The sequence below is a fragment of the Rousettus aegyptiacus genome, unplaced genomic scaffold (assembly GCF_014176215.1).
Source record: "Rousettus aegyptiacus isolate mRouAeg1 unplaced genomic scaffold, mRouAeg1.p scaffold_m13_p_13, whole genome shotgun sequence".
Classification (NCBI taxonomy): Eukaryota; Metazoa; Chordata; class Mammalia; order Chiroptera; family Pteropodidae; genus Rousettus; species Rousettus aegyptiacus.
This window is the reverse complement of record NW_023416288.1, coordinates 563,293-566,335: the sequence shown is the minus strand read 5'-3', so window position 1 is coordinate 566,335 and position 3,043 is coordinate 563,293. Positions and strand designations below refer to the sequence as shown.

The 3,043-nt window shown below is 41.0% G+C and overlaps 1 pseudogene; it reads left to right on the top strand.

Annotated features, from left to right (window-relative positions):
- The first annotated feature begins 857 nt into the window (after positions 1-857).
- Positions 858-2,108, top strand: LOC107501061 (annotated as a pseudogene).
- The last annotated feature ends 935 nt before the right edge of the window (positions 2,109-3,043 follow it).

Below are 3,043 nucleotides of genomic sequence, written 5' to 3'. Positions count from 1 at the left end.
CAAAATCAGTTCTATCCAGTCTTGCTGCCACCTTTGACCCAGACCCAACCTTTGTTTGGATAATTATGATATCATTATAATCTCATCTGCATAGCAGTTGCCACAGCTCCCATCATGCATGTGATGCCATGACAGTTCCAGACGCACCAAATAAGGAAGAAAGAATGGGAAACCAAGCTCACTAAGACCACTGGGAGGAGACAGTGAGGCTATGTGAGTACCAGGTCTCCAGGCTCTGCCCCCAAGAAGAAAAGCCCATAATCCAGACATCCTCAGTGCAACTCGCTGAACTCCTAAGTGTGTACTTTGACTTCGATACACTTTGTGCTTCCCTGCTTGAAATTCATCTTATCTGTGAATTCTTTCTTGAGATATAAGAGCATGGTCATCAGAGCTCTGGGCTGAGTTCTTTTTTGGATGTCCCCATGGAGCTCTCTGGCATCATCTGCATTAAATTCTCTCACTGAAAATCATCGAAGCAGTTTCCAGTCAGACCCTGACTGCTCTACAATAGATGCTATTTTAATTGAAATATTTTCTAATTGTAATTAATTTTACTTGAATTTGATACAACGAAAGAATAAGAGGTAGAAAAATTTTTTAACATGACGGATATTACTTTCAAAGAGCTCTCTCTAGGTTAAGAAATTATGAAAACCTCTCAGAAACAGGTTATTCTTAGTATTTTTATTTTAGACAGTAAAGGTAGATGATTCATGAAAAATTAGTACTCATGCTCCCTCTCTCTCCTTCCCCACCCCCCAGCCTCCTCTTATCCTTCTCTTTCTCTATCCTCCTACTTTCCTTCCCTGTCCCTGTCCCTCTTCTTTCTCTCAGTTCTCTAATAGTAAAGAGAAATGCTGCTATCAGTGACTTCCACACCTGGGATTTTGACTTCTGCTGTAACAAGAACAAAAAGAAGCCAAATGTGTCATTGTCTCAGCAGAAGGTACCACTTAGTCCAAGCGATGGTTCCCCTAACAGTAGCAGTGTGAGTAATGGAAATGACTAGCTGAGCAAAACTAACTTCTACATCCAGGGATTGCAACCAGGCACTATTTAACAGGACCATGTCAAATTGTGTCAGTCATATGGCACGACTGTCTCCATTAAGGCTATACTGGACAAGACCACAAACAAATGCAAAGGCTATGGCTCTGTGAACTATGACAGTCCTTCAGCCACAAAGAAAGCTGTAACAGAACTGAAAGCCAGTTATGTACAGATACAGACGGCAGAACAACAGGAGGAACCCATATATGTATACATATCAAATCTCCCACTGTCAATGGATGAGCAAGAACTGGAAGGAATACTGAAGCCCTTTGGCCAGGTTATCTCCACTTGAATCCTTGGAGACACTAGCAGGATCAGCAAAGGCGTTGGCTTTGCAACGATGGAGTCCATAAAAAAGTGTGAAGACATCATCACCCACTTTAATGGAAAATATGTTAAGACACTCCCTGGAGTACCGGCTCCAATATTTTGCTGCTTTGCAAATTTGCTGATGATGGTCCAAAGAAATGACAGAATCAAGGAAAACTTATGCAAAATGATGGGCCTAGCTAAGGGCTGGAGATATAGATGGTCTGGTATTGACCTATGACCTCACTATAAATCTTCCGAATGGGTTTTACCCAGCTCCTTATAACATCATCCCCAACAAGATGCTTGCTCAGTTTACACTGTCCCTGTATCTTCCATCCCCATGTCTTCATATCAGAAGTAACTCAGACATCTCCTCTACAAGTATCTAACCCATCTTGGATGCAACACCAGTCATACCTCATGCAGTCTTCAGGTTCAGTTCTGACCCCAGGGATGAATCACCCCATTGCTCTCTAGCCTGCCTGAGTGATGGGAGCTCCTACCCGCCAACTGGGCCACCTCTCCCTGAGCCACCAGGGTACATATGGGCCAATAGCTGCAGCTATGTAAGGAGCTTACATCTCCCAGTACACCCTGTGCCTTTTTGCAATGTTTCAGTTGAGAGCAGTGGCCAGCAAAATCAAGTGATGGTAGATGCTCCCTCAGATCATGGGGTTTATTCTTTCCAGTTCCACAAATCACAGTGGACTTCCCTCCCCATCTTGGTTGACCACAAATGAATTTTTGGAGATGCTGATGCTCCCAGACTCCAGAGGGCTAACCAGGTATACAGACCATCTGTGAGTCCTGCTAAGAACACTTGGCCATCATTTTTCACAGGCCTGGGCCTGGAAAAGAAATCTCTGAACTCTTGCTCTCCTTCTCTACTCCCGATGGAGCCTGAGGGAACTGTCACTTTTTGTGTGCTAGAGTGGAGGAGATTAAACAAACCTTTTTCTTTCTTTTGCAAAGAAAGTTTTATGTTTTGTTTTTAACTGCCATATGTGTTCCCAACCTTCCATTCAAAAAAAAAAAAAAATTAGTACTGGTAGGCTTTCTGTTCCCTCTCCACAATTTTTGGTTACATTGTATTTATTTTGTTCAGGTTTATAACATTAGTTTCCATAGTTGCTTAGTATTAGTAAGGGTACATATTTAAACCATTTTTTACCAGAATGTAGGCAAGGCAAGGTGGATTATTTGCTTTGTTCACTGATATATTAAAAATGACCAGAAAAGTGTCTGCTACTAATAAATATTTGTTGAATAAATTATTCACCAGAGTTAATCACTCTTAGTTTTAAATTTTCTCTTCTAGTTGGCTGGGTTTCATTGTTGAATATGTGCACATGTATAAACAAACACACACATAGGGTTTTTTCACACTTGAGTTCAGACATGCTATGCTGCTTGAGTTCCTCCATGTTTGAAGACATGGGTCATTGTCTTCTGGCATTAGATGTTCTTTGTTCATTTTATCAAGTGAACTCTGAACACTGGCAATGTCTTCTGGCATTAGATGTCCTTTGTTCATTTTATCGAGTGACCTCTGAACACTGGTGTAATAAATTATCACTAAATCTTTAGAATCCTAGTAGTCGGTGCCCTCCTAGTATAATTATTTTTTATTGTTAAGTTTTATCCAGTCATTAGCTAAATTCATTTGTATGTAAAA